Genomic DNA, 24,216 nt, shown 5'->3' with positions numbered 1-24,216 from the left:
AGCCTATTTGTGAGAGAAGAAAAAGGCAGCAGATGCAGCTGCACAAACATCCAAATCAGCATGGCATGAACTTCTCACTCCTGAAACAGATAAGAATGTTGTAATTAATGTGAAACCCGTGCGGGAAGCCGCGCCTTTATATGTTCCTCCTAAAGGAACGGGTACAAATGATGACAAGACTTCTGCATATGCTAAAGGATATTTTATTTATAAATGGGTTTATACTCCTTGGAATAGAGCAGATTTTATGGCCCTTAAAATGCATTGCCTGATCCGCAAAATAATGCTGAAGCCTTTTATGAGGAAGTTGAGGGTGCCATTAGCTCTTGTACTGTGACTTTGCCTGATATTGATTTGTTTTTTAGACTAATATTACTGCCTGTTACGCGGAGAACTGTGCGTAAAGTTGATGATCGTGCGACATTTGGAGCCTTGTGGAAAGATTTAGAGCAGTAAGATGAAGATAGAGAACATGCACAGAAACCATGTCAGTTAATTTTAAATCTTCCAGCAGCTATATTAAATAAGTTATAGGCGATTATTCCCCCTAAAAAGATAGATTGGACAGTGTTAGTGTCTTGCAAGCAAAAGGTAGATGAATCAGTTTCCAACTTCTTCACACGCTTTGAAGAAGCATTCCACGATTTTAGTGGCTAGTCATTGACAGATGACACGGGTAGGCATCTGTTTGTCGATAAATATGTTGCAAACCTTTTGCCAGGAATAGTTAGTCGCCTAAAGGCGAGTGAAAGTTCATGGACTATTCTTCTCCCGTTTCTCTCCTAACTATGGCTCAGTATTCTGCGTGAGATGAATCAGAAGCTAAAAGTAATGAGGATAAAAAGTCTAAAGAGTTGAAAACAAAGGTTATGTTGGCTCAAGCTTATGGCCCGCCTTCTAGATGTAATGATAGAGGAATACGTGGATCTTATGGTTCGTCCTTTCCTTCCTATAGTCGTTCAAATTTGTCTGTTGATCAGTGTGCGTACTTTAAAAAATGTGGACATTGGCTTTCTGATTGTCCAGTACTGCGTGCTCAGCAGTATCCACGTGGTCGGGGAAAAATGAGAAATCGCTCAGGATATTCAGGGCCTAGAGGAAGCAGAAATGATCGTGCTAGGTTTGATGTTAATACACGTGGGCAGGATGGGTCTAACACTTTTGATAGAAGGAACCAATATAAAATGTCCGACTATGTGCCTCTGATTTTCAAGATTCTGCTTATGCATAGGATTGCCTAGGATAAGGTAAGGAATCAGTTGAAGTTCCAGTAGATCTTATAAAAACTTCATACACATACTAGCACCCATACTGAAGCAAGTCTTCTACACCGCATTAGAGGAAGGCTCACTCCCGCACACAATGCGAGAAGCATTAATAACATCATTACTGAAACCAGGCAAACCATCAGACCACTGCGATTCATACAGGCCTCTCTCACTGTTGAACACAGATAGTAAGATGTTAGCAAAAGTCCTTGCGACGCGTCTCAATCTCCTTATGGAAAGGCTCGCACTACCAGATCAGGCAGGATTCTTCCCTAATCGTGCCACATCCCATAACTTACGTACCCTCCAAGCAGTGTTGCAAGATATTACCCCCCGCTGCGAGGCAGCTGCTGTATTCCTAGATACTACAAAAGCGTTCGATTCCCTGGAATGGGATTACCTTTTTGCATTGCTCGCACGGATGGGTGTCCCCTTTAACTTCATAGATTGGATTCGGCTATTATATTATAAACCCCAAGCAACGGTGTTACTTAATGGGGCCCGTTCTGCTCCATTTGAAATTCGTAGAGGTACCCGGCAGGGCTGCCCATTGTCCCCAATACTCTTTGCGATTGCCATTGAACCCCTGGCTGCTAAACTCCGTCAGCACCACAACCATCGCTCCCTTATCTACCCGGAACGGCAACTGCTAATTGCGTTATACGCAGATGACATAACCCTTTATGTCGACAAACCTCAGGAAAATCTAAATCCCTTGCTTCGGGAGATAACCAAGTTTGGGGCAATAGCAGGAGTGCAAATAAACTGGGCAAAATTGGCCCTATTCCCCTTGACTGACAAGACCAGAAAATGTCCCCTAGATTATCCTCTGGTGTGGGAATCTGAGGAAATAAAATACTTAGGAATCATCATCAGCAGAAACCGCGAGACTCTTATCAGAGCCAATTATGGAAATGCATTAGACAAACTGACAGATTCCATAACTAAATGGATACACCTCCCACTGTCCATGGCGGGCTGCATTTCCCTGATAAAAATGGTGGTTCTCCCCAAACTATTGTACCTCTTCACCAACATACCCTATAACCCTGGCTCATGTTTTTTCCGCACCCTCGACTCTCAGCTGTCACGCCTTATCTGGGGAGGCAAACAGGCCAGACTTAGCCTGAAGACGCTAATGCTACCCTACCACCAGGGGGGATTCGAGGTCCCAGACCTCCGCACATACTATGAATGTGCCCAAGAGCATTTTGCTTCATACTGGTTCCACCCCCCCCCATTCATGGCCCACCTGGCGGTTGAAGATGGGTACATGAGACCGGAACAACCTTCAGGATACCTTTACACGACTGTCAGTAAGAGAGACAAAGACCCCACTACTGTAGACTGTACTGTCAGGGCTTGGACTCTATTGCAGAACATATAGAAGTACACTTCTACTCACCATTGATGACACTGGCAAACGATCCCCGAGTGAGTATTGCACAGGAAGAAATAGGGCGCAAGTTCCTTGCGAAACTAGCTATCCATACCTGGGGAGATCTCTACCTCCAGGGTACCTTTCGCACTGCACAGCAGCTCCTTGAAGATCATACCCCTGCAATAATGGACACTTTCCTCTATGTTCGGCTTTGGCAAAACATTAAATCCATCACACCCAACTTCCCGGACGAGCCCGAAACCATGGCTTCCCTTCATTCCCTACTCCAGGCGGATACCCCAAAGCACGTGGTCTCTATGCTGTATAAGCATGTTCAAATAGCTCCATCCCCTCCTCCGCTCAGGGCTAAACGAGAATGGGATGCGGATCTTGATGACCCCATGACAGACGAGCAATGGGAGCTGAGCTGCTCTCACACACAAGCAGTGACAGGCAACGCTCGTCTTCGGTTAGTACACTATAAATTCCTGCACAGACTCTATTTCACGCCTGCTAAATTACACCGACTGGAGCTCAGAGATCGCTGTCTCAGATGTGGTAGACCTGGCGCGGATTTCTTACACCTAGCATGGAAATGCCGGGCTGTGGCCCTGTACTGGATAGAAGTGTTTGAAGCTATATCTGCAATGATTGGAATACCCACGGACCCTTGTCCCAAATTAGCTTTGCTTGGGCACACTAACCCGATAATAAGAGCACACAAAAATGTTTTTGCACTAAGCCTCCTGTTGGCTAAACGGCAGGTGGCATGTAGATGGGGTAGGGGGAGAGCGCCTAAATTTAAGGACTGGCTAAACAGTATGACTACGTGGCAGGAAAAATTCCACAATTACGCTGAGCTACTACCACATAAATCACGTCCCAAAGACCTTTGGGGCCCCTCATTACGTATCTACTCCAAACACAAAACACGGACGAATCCGAAGTGGAAGGTGACGGAAGAACAAATAACAATGACCACACCATCATCCCCCCACGCCTGGTCGCACTCCCCTGCGCAATGCGGTAGACTGATTCCCGCACATACCCTCTAACTTGCTCCCCCCCTCCTAGTAACTGTGCGCCCCACCACCCACGTGATTGAGCACATGGCACCCCACTCAGGATACCCATGCACGGGAGACACGGATCGCGAGGCTCCCAGCCCCCCCCCCCAGTTCTGTTGCACCACATCCTGTATGAATACACAACACACTCACTACAACATACCCATGACACAGCACAACATTAAATTCTTCGAACAGCACAAAATACACCTTCCCTGAGAATGAGTGATGCTTATGGAGTGCGAAATTGTAACACTGTAAGAGCCTAGCACTACATACTGCTACGAGATACCTTACTGGCACTCCATACTGTAAGATCCATAACGCCACATACTGTGTATGGTGGGCCCATTAGGGAAGGTAACGTGACTTATATGTTATGAAGTTGAAAGTTAAGTAAAAAGTAACCTCAAGACTCTATTGCTTATACTACTGCAATGTGCTTATGTTCATCAGATAAAGATTCCTAGATGGCCCACATCTAGATACATTGCGGCCGGCCCGAATGGGTTGTAGGCGACATGCTGTGTTAGTTGTCCACCCTTGCTAGATACACATATACATCTTCATAAGATACGACACAGCTGCCGGCCTTATGATGGAGGATGTGGGCAGTTAGTAGTGTACTCTAAGTTAATGACCAATAAAGGTTTGAAAAAAAAAAAGTTCCAGTAGATCAGAGGGGTCCCTATATTACAGCACATATTTTGGGTTCTACTGATCAGTTTCTGGTTGATACAGGAGCTACTCGTAGCGCCTTATCTAAATCAACAATCATAACATTTATATAGCGCGCTACTCACCCGGAGGGGTCTCAAGGTACTGGGGAGAGGGGTCCGTTACTGCTCGAAAAGCCAGGTCTTGAGTTGCTTCCTGAAGGAGAGATGGTCCTGGGTTAGATGGAGGTGGATGGGGAGGGAGTTCCATGTCTTGGCTGCCAGGTAGGAGAAGGATCTTCCTCCGGTGGTGGCTCTGCGGATGTGTGGAACGGCGGCGAGGGGGAGGCTGGTCGATCGTAGCTGGCGGGAGGGAGTGTAGAAGGTCAGGCGGTTGTTGAGGTACTTGGGGCAAAGGTCGTGGAGAGCCTTGTGTGCGTGGGTGAGGAGTCTGAACGTGATCCTCTTGCTGATGGGGGGGGCCAGTGCAGGTCTCCCAGGTGGCTGGAGATGTGGCTGTGTCGGGGGATGTCCAGGACGAGTCGTGCGGAGACGTTCTGGATGCGTTGGAGTCTTTTCTGAAGTTTGGCTGTGGTTCCGGCTTAGAGGGTGTTTCCGTAGTCCAGTCGGCTGGTGACGAGTGCCTGGGTGACCGTCTTCCTGGTTTCGGTGGGGATCTACCGGAAGATCTTTCGGAGCATGCGCAGGGTGTTGAAGCACGATGATGAGACCGCGTTGACTTGTCTGGTCATCGAGAGGGAGGAGTCCAGGATGAAGCCCAGGTTACGTGCGTGGTCCGTTGGCTTGGGAGTGGTCAGAGGATCAGCTGGGTGTCGTCAGCGTAGGAGATGATGTTGAGGTTGTGTTGGCGTGCGATGGCTGCGAGGGGGCTCATGTAGATGTTGAAGAGGGTGGGGCTGAGTGATGATCCTTGTGGTACGCCGCAGATGAGTTCTGTGGCCTCGGATCTGAACGGGGGAGGCGGACTCTCTGAGTTCTTCCGGTGAGGAACGAGATGATCCACTCCAGTGCCTTGTCTTGGATTCCGATGTTGCAGAGGCGCTGCACCAGGGTGCGGTGGCAGACAGTGTCGAATGCTGCGGAGAGGTCCAGGAGGATGAGGGCCGCTGTTTCCCCGTTGTCGAGCAGGGATCTGATGTCGTCAGTGGCTGCGATGAGGGCGGTCTCGGTGTTGTGGTTGGCTCGGAAACCGGACTACGAGTGGTTGAGGGATCTGTTCATCTCGAGGAAGGCGGCAAGCTGTCTGTTGATAGTCTTCTCGATGACGGTAGCGGGAAAAGGGAGGAGCGAGATGGGGCGGAAGTTCTTGAGGTCGGTGGGGTCCGCTGTTGGTTTCTTCAGGAGGGCGCTGAGCTCGACCTGCTTCCAGCTCTCCAGGAAGGTGGCGGTGTTGAAGTAGGTGTTGACGATGTCCCGGAGTTGGGGTGCGATGATGGAGTCGGCCTTGTTGAAGACGTAGTGGGGGCAGGGGTCGGTTGGTGATCCGGAGTGGATGGTGTTCATCGTGCTGGTGGTGTCTTCGGTGCTGACCTGGGTCCAAGTGCAGAGGGTGGTGGTGGGGGGTGTTGGTTCGGAGGTTGGGTGCGTGGTCTGTGCGCCAAAGCTGTTGTATATGCCGGCGATCTTGCTGTGAAAGAACAAGGCGAGTGAGTCGCAGAGGTCTTACGAGAGAGTGATGTCGTTGTTTCCGGCGCTGGAGTTGGAGAGCTCTTTGACGATGCTGAAGAGTTCCTTGCTGTTGTGGGCGTTGTTGTTCAGTCGTTCTTTAAATGCTGTCTTCTTGTTGGTGCGGATCAGCTGGTGGTGTTTGCAGGTGGCATGCTTGAAGGCAGTCATGTTGTCTGTGGTCTTTCTCAAGGGTGCGGCAGTTCTTCTTGGAGTTCTTAAGTACGTCGGTGAACCAAGAGGCTTTCTTTCTGCCGGGTCTGCTAGGAGGGGTCTTCAGTGGTGCAAGGTCGTCTGCGCAGTTGGTGATCCACTGTTTGAGGTTGCTGGCAGCTTCGTTGGGGCTTGTTGTGCTGGCGGGAGGGTTCTGGCTAAGGGAGGTGGTGAGTTGGTCGGCAGTGATCTTGTTCCAGCTCCTGCAAGGAACCTGTTGCGGGTGGTGGTGGGTCGTGGTTCTTCTTAAGCTGAAGTGGACGCAGCTGTGGTCAGTCCAATGAAGTCTGGTGGAGTGGCTGAAGGAGATGTATTTGCTGGAGGAGAAGACTGGGTTAAGCATGTGGCCGGTGTAGTAGGTGGGGATGTTCACCAGTTGCTTGAGTCCGAGGTTGGCGAGGTTGTCCAGCAGGGTGGTGGCGTTGCTGTCCTTGTTGTTCTCCAGGTGGAAGTTGAGGTCCCATAGGAGGATGTAGTCAGCGGAGGGGAGGGCGTGCGGGCTGATGAAGTCTGCGATGTCTTCGCTGAATTGTGTGCGTGGTCCCGGGGGTCTGTAGATGAGAGTGCCTCTGAGGGTGGTCTTGGGGTCGGTGTGTATCTGGAAGTAGAGGTGTTTGGCGGCGGTGAGGGTGTCGTCGGAGTGGGTTGTGATGCGGATGGTGTTCTTGTGTACGATGGCGATGACTCCTCCAGGCTTGTTGACGCGGTCCCTCCGGGTGATCTTGTATCCGTCCGGGATGGCGATGGCGATGTCGGGGGTTGAGGAGGCGTTCATACAGGTTTCAGTGAGGAAGGCGACGTCTGGTGATGCTGTGTCGAGCAGGCTCCAGAGTTCCACCGTGTGTCTGTGGACAGAGCAGGTGTTGAGCAGGATGCACTAGAGGTGGTTGCTGCTGGTGTTCACCTTGGCGGGTGCGGTGCAGGTCCGGAGGCAGGTGAATCAGCAGGCTTGGCAGGTGAAGGGTCCGTGGGTGCGTTTTGGAGTGGCTCGGTAGCAGGCGGGGTTCTGGCCGGCGTTGAGTGCGTGGAGGGTGGCGGCATCGTAGGTCCGGTGGGGGGGCTGGCATCCGCAGGGGCCAGGGGTTCTGGCGCTGGTCGCGCTCCAGGCGCGGACAGGCTTGCCTTTGGCGTGCCTTCGGCGCACAATTGTACACGCGGTCCCCCCCAATATATGGCAAAGTGGGAGGGAGGAGCAGCTGGGAGGCGGGAGCAGGGTGGCGAATGAGGGTTGGGGAAAAGGAAGGGGGCGGGCCGCAGGGGGGCAGCGGCGGGGAAGAGGAGTGGCGAGAAAAGGAGAGGCGGGAAAAAACGGCAGAAGCAGCGAGGGGGTAGTCCTGAGGGCAGATTCCCTAGCAGGCAGCGGCTAACCACGGGCAGGAAGCAGTGGCAGGAGTAGGCAGCATTGGTGAGCTGGCACACGGGGGCCATGCAGTAGGTGGAGCGACCTGGAGGGGTCACAATTGGTTCCAAGGGCTCCCCTGTCTGGTTTAACCATTACATCGAAAGGTTTCGATGGAACACCTTCCCTTAGCCCATTGTCACAACCACTCACATTCCATGTTGCTAAGTTTACTGCTTCGTGTCAGTTTTTGCTTTCTCCAAACACACCAGACAATATTGTGGGTCTTGATATGCTTAAATATTTCAGGGCTACGATAGGATGTTCTCCGGAATGAGTACGGGTTACTTTGAATGACAACTACCCTGTGATTGAGAGATCTTTTATTGTTAAAGAGGACATTGCACTAGCCTCACTCCCTAGTACTTTATGGGCTACTTCAGACACCGATGTAGGGCAAATGGATATTCCGCCAGTGCATATTATTGTCAAGGAGGATGCTTCTTTGCCAAGACTGCCTCAGTATAAAATTTCAAAAGAAGAAGAAGAAGCACTTACACGCATTGTTCATAATTTGATTAAAGTGGGGGTATTGGAAGAAGTTCCTTACAATGTTTGCAATAGTCCGATTCTTCCTATTTTGAAAAAAGATACTGACACTAGGATTTAGAGATTTATCATTGATTTGAGAGAAGTCAACAAGATTGTAGTACCGCAGTTCCCTGTGGTTTCTGACATAACGACACTGCTTACTTTGGTTCCTCCGACAGCAACTACATTCTCAGTTATAGACTCGAAGAACGATTTCTTTTTGATCCTTATTCATCCTGAAAGTCGATATTTGTTTGGTTTCACTTTGAATAACCGATCGTATAGATTTTGTGGAGTTCCTCAAGGCTATACTGTGAGTCTTAGTATTTACAGTCAAGCATTGAAGAGACGCTTGATTCCTTTACTTTGTCTGAAGTAGTGGCTCTCATACAATATGTCGATGACATCTTGTTGGCAGCTGATACGCCTGAGCACTGTGAAAAATGTACTTTGTCTTAGCTTTCTTTTCTTGCTACACACCATCATAAAGTATCATGAAAGAAATTGCAATATTGTAGACTGAAGTTAACCTACTTAGGTCACCTTCTGTCTAAGGAGGGCCGTGCAATGACACCAGATCGAATTCAAGCAATATTAGACACACCAGTACCTTCCACACACAAAGATGTCCGTGCATTCATTGGTTTGACCTCGTTTTGTAGGCAATGGATATTGGGTTTTTCACACATTGTAAAAACCTCTGCTAGTGCTTTTGACTAAAAACACTCCGATCCCCCTTCCATGGACAGATCAATGCCACAATGCTTCTTCATCAGTTAAGACAAGCTCTTTGCTCTGCACCAGTGTTAGGCACGCCAGATTACACGAAAGCTTTTACACTCTATGTACTTAAGAAAGATGGATGTGCATTGTCAGTTTTAGGTCAGACACACGGGGACAAACAGCGTCCTTGCGCATACATTTCTGCAGTTCTTGATCCTGTTGCTCGTGCATTGCCTGGGTGCTTCCGTTCAGTTTCAGCAACAGCTGTGTCCATCTGTCAGAGTGAAGGGATAGTTTTGTCACACAAACTGTTGGTGCTAGTACCTCATGCAGTAGATGCCCTTTTGAATAAGACTAAGACACAACACTTAACTAGTGCTCGCCTGACAGGATATGAATTGGCACTGTTAGCACCTCATATTACCTTGAAGAGGTGCGTGACACTGAACCCAGCCACTTTGTTGCCATATCCTGTGACTCAGTCTCAGTCAAAGGAGCCTCACAATTGTTTATTCCTTACTGAGGAACAGACAAAGGGCCGCATCGATTTGCAAGATACGCCCCTTTCAGATGGTGATGGGGAACTGTGGGTTGATGGGTCCTGTTTGAAGTTACCGAATGGCACGACTTCAGCAGCTTATGCAATTACCACGCTTTAGACAGTAATCGAAACAGCTCGCATACCTCAGAAGTCGGCTCAAGCAGCTAAACTAATAGCTTTGACACTAAGTATAAGGAAATTTTGCGAAATCGTGATCTACGAATTTGCGGATTTGCGAATTCGCAATCCGCAAAATTCGCGACTTCGTGCGAATTTGCGGATTTTTTATTTTTGTGTGTTCGCGGGTGTTCGCGGGTCGCTTTGGGTTGTTCGTGGGTCACTGAAGAGTTCCTTGCTGTTGTGGGCGATGTTGTTCAGTCGTTCTTTAAATGCTGTCTTCTTGGTGGTGCGGATCAGCTGGTGGTGTTTGCAGGTGGCATGCTTGAAGGCAGTCATGTTGTCTGTGGTCTTTCTCAAGGGTGCGGCAGTTCTTCTTGGAGTTCTTAAGTACGTCGGTGAACCAAGAGGCTTTCTTTCTGCCGGGTCTGCTAGGAGGGGTCTTCAGTGGTGCAAGGTCGTCTGCGCAGTTGGTGATCCACTGTTTGAGGTTGCTGGCAGCTTCGTTGGGGCTTGTTGTGCTGGCGGGAGGGTTCTGGCTAAGGGAGGTGGTGAGTTGGTCGGCAGTGATCTTGTTCCAGCTCCTGCAAGGAACCTGTTGCGGTTGGTGGTGGGTGTGGTTCTTCTTAAGCTGAAGTGGACGCAGCTGTGGTCAGTCCAATGAAGTCTGGTGGAGTGGCTGAAGGAGATGTATTAGCTGGAGGAGAAGACTGGGTTAAGCGTGTGGCCGGTGTAGTAGGTGGGGATGTTCACCAGTTGCTTGAGTCCGAGGTTGGCGAGGTTGTCAAGCAGGGTGGTGGCGTTGCTGTCCTTGTTGTTCTCCAGGTGGAAGTTGAGGTCCCATAGGAGGATGTAGTCAGCGGAGGGGATGGCGTGCGGGCTGATGAAGTCTGCGAAGTCTTCGCTGAATTGTGTGCGTGGTCCCGGGGGTCTGTAGATGAGAGTGCCTCTGAGGGTGGTCTTGGGGTCGGTGTGTATCTGGAAGTAGAGGTGTTTGGCGGTGGTGAGGGTGTCGTCGGAGTGGGTTGTGATGCAGATGGTGTTCTTGTGTACGATGGCGATGCCTCCTCCAGGCTGGTTGACGCGGTCCCTCCGGGTGATCTTGTATCCGTCCGGGATGGCGATGGCGATGTCGGGGGTTGAGGAGGCGTTCATACAGGTTTCAGTGAGGAAGGCGACGTCTGGTGATGCTGTGTCGAGCAGGCTCCAGAGTTCCACCGTGTGTCTGTGGACAGAGCAGGTGTTGAGCAGGATGCACTAGAGGTTGTTGCTGCTGGTGTTCACCTTGGCGGGTGCGGTGCAGGTCCGTAGGCAGGTGAATTGGCAGGCTTGGCAGGTGAAGGGTCCGTGGGTGAGTTTTGGAGTGGCTCGGTAGCAGGCGGGGTTCTGGCCGGCGTTGAGTGCATGGAGGGTGGCGGCATCGTAGGTCCGGTGGGTGGGCTGGCATCCGCAGGGGCCAGGGGTTCTGGCGCTGGTCGCGGTCTAGGCGCGGACAGGCTTGCCTTTGGCGTGCCTTTGGCGCACAATTGTACACGCGGTCCCCCCAATATATGGCAAAGTGGGAGGGAGGAGCAGCTGGGAGGCGGGAGCAGGGTGGCGAATGAGGGTTGGGGAAAAGGAAGGGGGCGGGGCCGCAGGGGGGCAGCGGCGGGGAAGAGGAGTGGCGAGAAAAGGAGAGGCGGGAAAAAACAGCAGAAGCAGCGAGGGGGTAGGCCTGAGGGCAGATTCCCTAGCAGGCAGCGGCTAACCACGGGCAGGAAGCAGTGACAGGAGTAGGCAGCAGTGGTGACCTGGCACACAGGGGCCATGCAGTAGGTGGAGCTACCTGGAGGGGTCACCACACAATGCCGCGTGGTCTCCGCCATATATGGCCTAGTGGGAGGGAGGACCAGCTGGGAGGCGGGAGTGAGGGGGGCGAATGAGGGTCGAAGAAAAGGAAGGGGGTGGGGCCGCAGGAGGAAAGCGGCGGGGAAGAGGAGTGGCGGGAAAAGGAGAGGCGGGAAAAAATGACGGCGGTAGTGGCGAGGGGGGAGGCCTGAGGGCAGAGTCCCTAGCAGGCAGCGACTAACCACGGGCAGGAAGCAGTGGCAGGAGTAGGCAGCATTGGTGACCTGGCACACGGGGGCCGTGCAGTAGGTGGAGCGACCTGGAGGGGTCACAATTGGTTCCAAGGGCTCCCCTGTCTGGTTTAACCATTACATCGAAAGGTTTCGATGGAACACCTTCCCTTAGCCCATTGTCACAACCACTCACATTCCATGTTGCTAAGTTTACTGCTTCATGTCAGTTTTTGCTTTCTCCAAACACACCAGACAATATTGTAAGTCTTGATATGCTTAAAAATTTCAGGGCTACAATAGGATGTTCTCCGGAAGGAGTACGGGTTACTTTGAATGACAACTACCCTGTGATTGAGAGATCTTGTATTGTTAAAGAGGACATTGCACTAGCCTCACTCCCTAGTACTTTATGGGCTACTTCAGACACCGATGTAGGGCAAATGGATATTCCGCCAGTGCATATTATTGTCAAGGAGGATGCTTCTTTGCCAAGACTGCCTCAGTATAAAATTTCGAAAGAAGAAGAAGAAGCACTTACACGCATTGTTCATAATTTGATTAAAGTGGGGGTATTGGAAGAAGTTCCTTACAATGTTTGCAATAGTCCGATTCTTCCTATTTTGAAAAAAGATACTGACACTAGGATTTAGAGATTTATCATTGATTTGAGAGAAGTCAACAAGATTGTAGTACCGCAGTACCCTGTGGTTTCTGACATAACGACACTGCTTACTTTGGTTCCTCCGACAGCAACTACATTCTCAGTTATAGACTCGAAGAACGCTTTCTTTTTGATCCTTATTCATCCTGAAAGTCGATATTTGTTTGGTTTCACTTTGAATAACCGATCATATAGATTTTGTGGAGTTCCTCAAGGCTATACTGTGAGTCTTAGTATTTACAGTCAAGCATTGAAGAGACGCTTGATTCCTTTCCTTTGTCTGAAGTAGTGGCTCTCATACAATATGTCGATGACATCTTGTTGGCAGCTGATACGCCTGAGCACTGTGAAAAATGTACTTTGTCTTAGCTTTCTTTTCTTGCTACACACCATCATAAAGTATCATGAAAGAAATTGCAATATTGTAGACTGAAGTTAACCTACTTAGGTCACCTTCTGTCTAAGGAGGGCCGTGCAATGACACCAGATCGAATTCAAGCAATATTAGACACACCAGTACCTTCCACACACAAAGATGTCCGTGCATTCATTGGTTTGACCTCGTTTTGTAGGCAATGGATATTGGGTTTTTCACACATTGTAAAAACCTCTGCTAGTGCTTTTGACTAAAAACACTCCGATCCCCCTTCCATGGACAGATCAATGCCACAATGCTTCTTCATCAGTTAAGACAAGCTCTTTGCTCTGCACCAGTGTTAGGCACACCAGATTACACGAAAGCTTTTACACTCTATGTACTTAAGAAAGATGGATGTGCATTGTCAGTTTTAGGTCAGACACACGGGGACAAACAGCGCCCTTGCTCATACATTTCTGCAGTTCTTGATCCTGTTGCTCGTGCATTGCCTGGGTGCTTCCGTTCAGTTTCAGCAACAGCTGTGTCCATCTGTCAGAGTGAAGGGATAGTTTTGTCACACAAACTGTTGGTGCTAGTACCTCATGCAGTAGATGCCCTTTTGAATCAGACTAAGACACAACACTTAACTAGTGCTCGCCTGACAGGATATGAATTGGCACTGTTAGCACCTCATATTACCTTGAAGAGGTGCGTGACACTGAACCCAGCCACTTTGCTGCCATATCCTGTGACTCAGTCTCAGTCAAAGGAGCCTCACGATTGTTTATTCCTTACTGAGGAACAGACAAAGGGCCGCATCGATTTGCAAGATACGCCCCTTTCAGATGGTGATGGGGAACTGTGGGTTGATGGGTCCTGTTTGAAGTTACCGAATGGCACGACTTCAGCTGCTTATGCAATTACCACGCTTTAGACAGTAGTCGAAACAGCTCGCATACCTCAGAAGTCGGCTCAAGCAGCTAAACTAATAGCTTTGACACTAAGTATAAGGAAATTTTGCGAAATCGCGATCTACGAATTTGCGGATTTGCGAATTCGCAATCCGCAAAATTCGCGACTTTGTGCGAATTTGCGTATTTTTTATTTTTGGGTGTTTGCGGGTGTTCGCGGGTCGCTTTGGGTTGTTCGTGGGTCACTTTGCGTGTTCACGTTTTTTTTTTGCCTGGTTCATCACTGCCACCCCTCGTTTTTTATGCCCTTCTGCCCTCTGTACCACTTGTTTTTGTGCCTTTTGCACTCTGCCCCACTCTTGTTTGTGCCCCCCCTTTTGCCCTCTACCCCACTGGTTTCTGTGCCCTTCTGCCCTCTGCCTAACTCATGCCCTCTGTTCCACTTTGTGCCCTTCTTCCCTCAGCCATAAGTCAGCTTCAACAGGAAGCCCTAATAGATAAAGTAAAGCAGGTGCTCGAGTTGAAGGTCAAATTAAGTTACACAGTCATTAATCACCCCAGGTTTGGGGTGATTAATGATTGTGTAACTGAATTTGAGCTTCAACTCTAGCACCTGCTTTACTTTATTTATTAGTGCTTCCTGTTGAAGCTGACTTTTGTAACTATTTTAGAGGCTCTGGCAGCTTGTCGGCGCCATTCTAAAATAGTTACAAAAAGTCAGCTTGAACTTTTGACCCAATCCGTTCCGCTCGCAGATTTTGCGGGAAATTCGCGAATCTCGCAGATTGCAAATTTACTGAAAATCCTCAAAATCCGCGAGCGGAACGGATTTTCCGCCCATGCTTATTTGACACGAGCATGTGAACTTAGCACTGACTTGTGTGTGAACATTTACATGGATAGCCACTATGCTTTTAGAGTGGTTCATGATTTTGGCCTACTCTGGAAGGAAAGAGGCTTTCTTACATCCCACGGGATGCAGATAATGCACGGCGAATTAGTGCATAATCTCTTGACTGCACTTACATACCCTAAGAAAGTTGCTATTATGAAGTGTAGCGCACACAAGAAAGTGACTGACAAAATAGGACAAGGCAATGCCTTTGCAGACTGCGTAACCCGTGACACTGCGATGCAGCGAAGCACTACATTCATGTACGTAGTGAAATCACAAGCTGAGCGTTGGCATGATGCTAGAGAGGAAGTATTGGATATACAGAGATCGGCCTCTGAGGAAGAACTTGAGCAATGGTCTAAAGAAGGAACGTTAGACGATGAGGGCTGTTGGCGTAACAAAGAAATGAATAAGTGGAAACTGCCTGCAGCCTATTTACAACCTATGGTTCAAATGGCACATGGGCTGGCACATGTTGGAGCTCTAGTAATAACTAAATTGCTTACAAACGTTTGGGAGCATCCTGAAATTGCCAGCACAGCTAAAAGAGTATTACAGTCCTGTTTGATCTGCTGGCAGTATAATTCTGGAAGAGGGACACAGACTCCTTCAGAAGGGTTTGCTACACCAACCGCACCTTTTGAAGTCTTTCAGATGGATTACCTCCAACTTGAACGCTGCAACAATCTGAAATATGTCCTAGTGGTGGTATGTGCCTTCAGCAAATGGATAGAGGCATACCCTACAAAGGATAATACAGCTCTTACTACAGCAAAGGTGCTTCTGAATGAGTTTTTCCCTAGATACAGTGTTTGTAAACTTTTGTGGAGTGACAAAGGACCTCATTTTATTGGGCAAGTTATTGAGCAGGTCCTGAAAGGGTTAGGGATCAAATAGAAATTCAACACAGTCTTCCACCCGCAATCAGCAGGATTAGTGAAGAGGTACAATGCTACTTTGAAACTAAAGTAGGCGAAAATACTGGCTTTGACATCTTTGAAATGGCCTGATGCACTACCTTTGGCATTGTTGTCCATAAGATCGGTGCCACATACACGATCTGGTCTCACCCCGTACGAAGTGGTCTTTGGGAGACTGATGAATATCTGGGGAGTTCCTAAGCCACGCCCTATACATGATGTACCTTGTGTTCTGATGAATGATTATTTTGCAGAGTTAACCAGCAGTTTGATTTCTATTCATCAACAGGTTTGAGAAGCTCTTCCTGACAGATCTACAGGTGAGGCCCAAGAACTCTGTCCTGGTGACCACGTGATGGTTAAGGTCTTCGACAGATCGAACAGCTTGGAGCCGAGGACCAGAGCAGGTGCTCCTTGCGACAAGGACAGCAGTTCGAGTGACAAACAGAAAGAACTGGATCCACAGCACACACTGCAAAAGTGTGTCGCCTGCCTTGGTGGAGCCTGCAGTGTTGACAGACCATCAAGAGATCCTGGAGATGGAGAAACGTCAAGCTATCTCACCTGACGAATCTGCGGAAGTCTTCCCGGACCACACGATTCCTGGAGCATCGCGATACCACTTGAGACCGAGGAAAGAATCTGCTGTTTTGAAAAAGACTGGTTGAGCTACCGCCCTGGGTTAGTGAAACGGAATGCCGATATGACAAGGGGGGGGATCAGCCCTGCGTAGTGTAGTGGCACCCGTCTTGATCTTCAGTGAAGAAATCAGCGGCTGCCCAAGGGATAAGAGCTCCAACAATTGTTTCAAAGAGTTTGCAGAAAGATCAAATTATCACTGTTGCTAAAATGCTCAACAAGCGAATCATTTGTGCTGAAGGGTTTGTTGTTGCTATGGTGGCTATGGCAGCACTTACGTGGTACATTGAGAAGGTGGCTCCTGTTCAACAGCTTTTTGTTGCCACTACGCGAGTACCAGTGGAACACCATTACTTCACTTTTCCCTACCATGAGCAGAAGCATCGACAATCCTACCTAAATAATACCTTTATCCAGATGTTGCATCATACGCATAATGCCACGAATACTACCAACTGTTGGGTGTGCGGGATGATACCTGATGACCAGAAAAAGGGAGGAACACCTTTCATTACTCTTCCCTTCTCTCACAATGGTTCTTGTCAAGCTTGGTATGCGCTTTTGCGCTTTTGTTTGCATCTGGAAAGCCTTCAGTAGGTGGCATTATCTTTCAACTTAATAAAGTGTGTTATCAAGATAAAGAAGGTTATCCGCAAGCTAAAGGAACTAAATGGGACAATATTTCAACACCATATGTCTTCACAAATATGAGAATAATAAAGAACATTGGACCCTTTGTGATTTCTGTGACAAGATCTAAAGCAGATTTGTGTATTTGTAGTGTTGGAAGAATTCTAGTGGGGAGGAGCGAGTGTACTGTAATTCTAACCATTGAAGGTGCCAATAACAGCTCTTTCACAGCCTCGCACAATACGTACTTTGTGTGTGGAAATAACGGATATTATCAATTACCTGTTGGGTGGTCAGAGATCTGCTATGTATCTTTTCTGTTGCCCCCTGTGTTTCTGGCACCTGCATCGTATCACTGTGATTTTAAACTGTGCAATGATATTTCCAAAAGCAGAAATAAGAGGACAATAAGTATGGACGAAGTTGACCAAACTGACACTACCCTACAACAATATATTGATTTCAACTTGGGCTTATTTTTCTTTGTGGGTTCTGCATTGAGCAGTAGAAAGATAAGGTGATTGTCGTGTGTTGTGGAAGCTGTCACCAATCAAACAGCTATGGCACTTGGGAACATTACAGAGGAACTACAAATTGCGAGGATTGTAGTACTCCAGAAGAGGATGGGGCTAGACGTGATTTTGGCTGATCGAGGTGGTGCATGTCGCATCATCGGTAGCAGTTGCTGTGTGTTTATACCGGACCACTCACCTTCAGTATACGACACACTATCAAAACTGCATAAGATTGCTGCAGAAATTCACACAGAGATTGGTACATGGACATTTTCAAAATGGATATGGACACTCTTTGCTACTTAGGGCTGGAAGCTACTGACTATTCTATGTATACTACCGGCGATACTATTTATACAATGTGGTCCTATGCTTTGCTCCATGTGCATCACTGCTTGTACACCTGCCAAAAGAAATATTGCAGATATTAAACACAGCAAATGTTAAACAAAGAAATTACTGAGATGATGAACATCAATGTACAGTCTGTATATTTAGATTACCCCAGAGAAACAAATGTCTTCAGCTAATGCTGAAAGGGTCGTCTGTTGTAATTTGGCAGCAATTAGGTTAAGCATTAGGAGAAGACATCCTGTATATAGAGGCTATCTTGTCCATTTTGTGGAATCCATTTTGTATTTCTGTCAGCCATTTTTGCTTGCCATGTGCTACCATGTGCTCGCCATGCGCTCCATCCTACCTTCCTGTTAACTGCTCTTGAAATCTGCCTAGAGACGAGATATATTTAGCCTCTTCTGCTTCGCACATGCTCTGTTGAGCTTGCAGCTGTTGTCAATCCATATCGGTCAGGATGGGTTTACTAGAAACTAGCCACTGTTAGCTTCTCCTACTTGTCGACCCTGCATTTTCTGTATGACCTTATATGTACCTAAAACCAGCATTTGTTCTTGTACCGCCTTCTTTTGAGCCCCTGTGTGGGTATAAAAGGACCATGCTCCTTCCATTCAGTGTGCTACTTCATGCATTACCGAAGGCTGCTGTGTGAATGTAGTTCCACCTCATGAGGTTTAATAAACTCTGTCTTTTCTATTCCAGTTTCTGTGCCAACTTCCTGCTATTGGTCTGAGGACTCTGTGCAGAGAAGGGTGAATCCCTTGTACTGGTAGGCCTTGCTAAGGCTCACCACCACAGAGCCAGTCAGCATTTACCTTTGGACTTAGAAGAAATTCTGTGCAAAGGTGTCTAAGAAGGTAAGATTCAGTGGGACAAGACTGCAGGAATAGTCCGAGGAGGAAGCTTCGTTGTTGGATGGCTTTTGTTCAAAACTTGTGGTAAAGAGTTCTACATTTGAACATAGTCCCAAAAATAGAAGTAAAAAATCTCAAGATGGAGAAGGCATAGGGCTGTAGCAGAAAACAGTTCTACAAGTTTGGACTCCCCTTTGGTGAGGGTCTACTGAAAGGAGACACATGTAGTGAGAGAAGCTACAAGGTCAACCCGACCGGTGATGCACCTTGGGCAGGTAGGTTAGTCTTGGTCTCCTCTTAGCTCTCAGAGCACTTTTGGGCCACAATTTGTCTATGTCCTCAGTTTTGCCTATTTGGGCACCTTTAGCACCACAATCAAGGATCCAGAATGGGTGGAATACCTTTTGGGGTTTCAGGACCACGCCAGTTGCGTCCAAGTGTGGGTTCAAGCAGTAAGAGCCTTTTAAGCCCCTGTGGCTCTAAACAGGAGGCCAGCAAACTAACCTCTGAAGTCACTTCTGGCAATCATGGATGCAGGTGATGATGCAGAGCTCAACGGCAGAGCTGGCTTCTGAAGCTTCATGGCGGGCTTCAGGCAGCAAAACAGTTCTTCTAGGTACAGCAAAAGTCTGGAAGAATACACATTAGGGCCCAGCAGCAGGCAGTCCTCTGAGAGTCCTTGTGCACATCTAGTATTGCACTTAAGAGTGGGTCTGAAGGTCCCATTTTCATACCTTGGCGCCATTCTTCTGGAAGGTGGAAGAAGCTCTGTAAAGGTTCCTTGAATTACATGGAATTTTCCTGAACTGGCTCCAAGCTGGCTGCTGTGACAATTCAGGGTCATTACGCCATTTTTGTGGAGGCAGAGCACTAGGCTATTCAGGTGGAAGTGGGGCTATGCTGAGGTCCTCCCAATCCTGCCAGTAGATGGCCCATTGAGGTACAGCTAATCCCTCTATTTTATTATTGTCTGGTGGGAATTCAAAAATTTCTAGCAGTCAGCTACACCCAGTTGTGTGACTCAAGTCAGGAAGCAGGCACAAAGAGCTAAGGGAAGGACAATGCTAACTTTCTAAAACATTAGGTCATCTCACTCACATGAGCATTATTACAGTAAGTATTAAATGGTGAACAAGGAAGCGTACATAAAGTTGAGACTTGAATCATTGGCGGGGCTAAACAACATGCCACAATCCAGCTCTGCTCAATTGACTGCATCATCCATGGAATCATGACTAAGCTTGGGCGGAGTTCGCGTAAACTGCGCGAAGCAGTAAGAAAACTATGCACTGCTACGCAGAGTTCCGTGAGCATGCAGAGTTGCTTGTTCCGCATGCTCGGAAGATGTTTGTGACATTCAGCAATGTGCATAGCATGTTTGAGGAGAAATATCGCGTGAACTTCACCATGCGTACGCCAATGGTCGAGCCATCTTGTTTTTACACTCTTTGTATGGTTCTGGGGCCTATTTGTCATCCCTCACCAATCTTTTCAATCCCTTGTTTCTTACACTTTTTTCTGATCTTTTTTGTTCATTATCTTTCTCTAGTTCCATAAGTGTATATTTTGTGTTTTATTTCTACTTTTACTGGAATTTTTATACTGTTTTTCGATTACTTGCTTTTTTTTTAAATTTCCTACTTCTTCTCCTGACTTTATTTTTTACTTCTACATTTTCTTCCCCCCCCGCCACCCCAGAACAATGGCTTAGGCTAAGGGCAAGTCTAAGGCTTAGGTTACTATGACCAGGAGCCGCCTTCCTTGTGGAAGACAGTGCCTGGAAGGGGTGCAGGCTTGAGCCCTGTTCTCTCAGGTGGAGGTGGCCGCCCTTTTTTTGTACTACACCATCTTCTCTTAACCTTGGAAGCAGGTGGCGGCCCTTGCTCTGGCTATGGGATCCAGGAGCATCATCGCCAGTGGGCGAGGGTGTGCCAGGCAGTGTTTCGCTGCTCTGAGGTCTGGCGAACCCACAACAAGCTGACTCACCGGTTTTCTTACACCCTGGACTGGGAGCATGACCTGTTGGATCTGCTAGGTGTTGAGGTTGTGGGGCTTGGTGAGTAGCTAATTATATCACTATTGTATGTTCTGTTCTGTGTTCTTGCGAATATAATTTATTCTCCACAAGAGCAAGAATGCTGCTGCTGCTTACATTCAGGAAAGTTATTTGATGTGATTATTATTCTTCTAGACAGATGCTCAGCGCGACTAATCTTACTTGTTTGCAACTTTGTGCTCGCTTAGGCTGATTATGTAAGAGAGGTTAGAGTACTTAACTTCGGTAATGCTTGAAAGACTCCTTTCCTTTGTTCTGCCACTAAGATAGTGGTGGTAGGTAGGTAGCTAATATAGTTAGTTAATCAGAATTGGACATTTTTTAGAGGTCTGGGTGACGGGTCCTCTATCACATGCTGGTGAGTCCAGTCCGTAGTAGAACCTTTTGTAGTTTGTTAGCGAGTAAGTAACATATGGCAACTCATCAGCAGCAACCAACCAACAATTTGGTGTATGCAATATGCATGCGTCCATCTATGCATTTTTGAGGAGTACTGTAAATGGAAATGCAGACTTAGTGAACAACTGGCCTGTCAAAGGGTGTTGATTTGTTGATGATTGTGAATGAGATCTGAATTTAGAAGAAGCAAATATAATTGTTGGCAATTCATTCCAATGTCTTTGGAATAGATGGGTCAGGTGGTTCTTAGGTTTAGGATTCTGGAATCTGAATGGAACACTGGATAAATAAATAAAATAACTAGACGGTCTGTAATCATGATACTACTAGTCGATCAGATTAGATAGGTACATTTTATTGCAATTGTCGTTTCCTGTCATTAAATCTTTTTAGAGCATTTTTAAAAATATTTTATTTGTTTCACACCAATCAATTTTTGTTTCTTTATTATATCTTACATGATCAGCATCCAGGAGCACGAAGATGACAATGAGGCCAGAGGCAAGAGCTGAAGGTGCCTTCCAGGATCGCTCCTCAGCCGATCCCTCTGCTGGCCCTAGTAAGCCTTCATGTTGTTAATATTAATAATGTTATTTCCCTAACTTTTACTCCACCTTATTTTTTCAAACTATTATTTCCGTTTCCTAAATCTATTTTTACCAAATCTTCTTAGATCCATCTGTTTCTAAATTCTTGTTATCCCTGCATTACCTACTTAGTTATTATATGTTTAGTGTCTGTTTTTTACATCAATGTAACTGCCTCTGACTCTGTACTACTATTAGTTTATCTGTTGCGAAGAACACAATGTTAGTGTGAATTCCAAAACTGGCCGTAATGAAAATCTCCCAGGGCAGGGGTAACTCCCCGCTGTAGAGTAAGCAGTGGGAGACTTCCTTAATTTGGATTTAGTGTAGAGTCCCACAAATGAAACAATATGCCTCCAATGAATCATTTGATGATAGACTGTGACTGACGAGGAAGTGCATTGATTCATTGGAGGCGCTTCTGGGGACGTTTTTATAGCGGCCAGTTTTGAAATTCACACGGACATTGTGTTCTTGGCACACCAATGACGGATTTCTGTTTTGGAGGCACACTGGTTGCCCACCTTATTGCTGGGGGCTCCACAATTTCTGAACTTGGGTTCCCTTTTCTCTGTTCTGAGGAAGATCCGTAGCTGAGGAGATTACTTACCCTTTTGCTTCTGGGTCGGAACGTCGACAAACTCTATGTACGCCATCCCCCTACCCTGGTCACAGATGAAACATCACTGTGCTTGGATTAAGAAAAAACGGATTCTCTTCTTTCACATGAGCGCCAACTTTCACTTTTTTTTTCACCCCTTGGTTGAGGAAAACGGTATGTTTTGAATTGAATTATGGATGATTGCCTATGAATAAATTAATTCAGTTCAAAAACCTTTATTTCGGTCAATAAGACCATAAAAGTATACAAACATTACAGTCAAAGACATAACATTATGAAGTTAAAACACACCAAACACAAATATAAAAATTTAAATACAACGACTATTTTAACAAGAGCAAATTGACTACAAAGACCAGCATGGAGTTTGATTCAGTGAAAGTGTGAATGCAACACTTGCACACAAGAAAAAAAGAAAAATACACAAGCAAAAATGCAAGCTTGCAAATCAGTTCATTAAAAAGATCAAGCAGCGCACAGCGGAATTACTAGAGTCAATACAATAAATAAAACAGGAGAGGATTGTACATAATGTACCTCGATTAAAAATCATCATTTCATGTTAAAATAGTTAAAAACCATTAAAAAGAATAAAAAAAGATGTATTTTCCTCTCTCCATTATTATAACAGTAAAATAATCTATGCACTAGTAGCTTTGGGTTATTGTTGTTATGTGCCTCTCTTTTTTTTCTTTTTCTAAAGGTGCCCATCGCCTGCACCACATTGCATTTAAGGACCGAGAGACAGAAAAGACAATAGGCTTAGAGGTATCGTGCTTCCGAACTCTAAATGCCACCTGGCATTGCACGAACCCCAAGTTCCGACACAGCTGTATAAGCCAACATTGCCTAGCCACTTTGTACCCAGGGCAAAAGAACAGAACATGCAACTCTGACTCCACCTGATGATTATATGCTGGCCACGCACGTTGTGCTGATCCAGACCATTTAGCAGTAAAGACCCGAAGGGGAAGGGTACTGAATCTGTTTCGAATAAATTAATATTTTCCGGCATAATTATATCAGGGGGTACTGTTTCATTATCAAGGAATGTATTTTGGCTGTGTTCTTCTTTTCTATTTCAGGATTTAATCGTTTCTTCAAGAAAATTATTAATATCGATTCTAACATTTAATAATATTGTCTAGGACCTATTGTTTGCGGGTCAAACTCAAAGGCATGCAAGAAAGGACGCATGGGTGGTGGTTAAAAAGAAATCACAAATGTATGTTGTTGGTGAAAGGTTTGTTGAGAGATTAACAAGAATGATAGCCATGCTTGCTTTGAATAGATGGATGCCTGGATGGCATTCAATCATAGCATAGGTGGAGACTGTCACTGGATGAAGAGAATATAAAAGAAAAATAAATCATGCCACAGTAGCAAAGTCAAGGGTGAAGAATAGAATAAGAATATAATTAAAACATATAATGCTAGAAGAGCAATGCAATGATAAATGGAAAAATCTCTGGGAAGAGAAACAAGGACTGTTTTGTTTTCAAGGTTTTTGATTCTAGTTGTATTTCAGAAAACTCCCTTGACTCACAGTAGTTTTCAAGTAAAGCATATATATTGTGTCTGTATGTACCCATTCCCACCCATTGTCAATCGCTTCCCTCCGACTCCGAGACGCACTCCCTACCTATGTCGTTTTTCGACCATGTCAGCCTGCCATGGGTGGATTATCGGCTGCATGGTTGGTTACACAATCAATCAATAGTACAGCACGTCGTCCCATATATAATCAATGATCATTAGGATCAGATATCATCTGCCTTGTTGTAGTAGTCAGGCTGAAAATGAAATTGAGCAGTTGCCATTGATGTAACAGAGTATGGTCATAAGCGGAAAAAAGATACTGTGTAGTTGTGGACTAGAGCTGCCCCACCTGCAGACAATAGTAAATAAAACATAACGTGAGTCTGCACCCGGAGTCTGTCTGTCTAGGGCGCAAGCTGACTGAGCTGGCATGCCTAAAATAAAAGGACAATTTATATAAACAAGAGAGAGAGAAGAAGAAGACTAGAGGCCAAGGAAGTGGGAAGATACCACAAATGTTATGTACTGTGCTTGCTAGTACTACTGTGCCATTATAATTGTATGTGTATAATTCATTTTGGGTTACTGTTTTGCTAAGAGTATTGGTTACAAGTGTCTTTTTTCTTTCTTGATA

The sequence above is a fragment of the Lissotriton vulgaris genome, chromosome 6 (assembly GCF_964263255.1).
Source record: "Lissotriton vulgaris chromosome 6, aLisVul1.2, whole genome shotgun sequence".
Taxonomy (NCBI): Eukaryota; Metazoa; Chordata; class Amphibia; order Caudata; family Salamandridae; genus Lissotriton; species Lissotriton vulgaris.
Note: the sequence above shows the minus strand (reverse complement) of the source record.